The sequence below is a fragment of the Brassica oleracea genome, chromosome C8 (genome assembly GCF_000695525.1).
Source record: "Brassica oleracea var. oleracea cultivar TO1000 chromosome C8, BOL, whole genome shotgun sequence".
Taxonomy (NCBI): Eukaryota; Viridiplantae; Streptophyta; class Magnoliopsida; order Brassicales; family Brassicaceae; genus Brassica; species Brassica oleracea.
Window position 1 is genome coordinate 14,327,237 of NC_027755.1, and position 245 is coordinate 14,327,481.

Here is a 245-nt window from a genome sequence, read left to right on the forward strand (position 1 = left end):
CAACAGTTTGAATAAGATAATGATGAACTCAAAGTAATTCATTTTATTAATGAAGTCGTGTATAAAGCAAAGTATCAAAGCAATTCATGAAACATAAACTCATGAAACATGAAAATGAGAATGTCAAAAGACAATTATATAATATGGCCTTCACAATGCATGTGTTTCCATATGGCGCTCAACTTTAGCTTCATCAGGTATAGGAGGCCTCATCTCATTATTCTTTAGCTCAATGTATCTTTTCT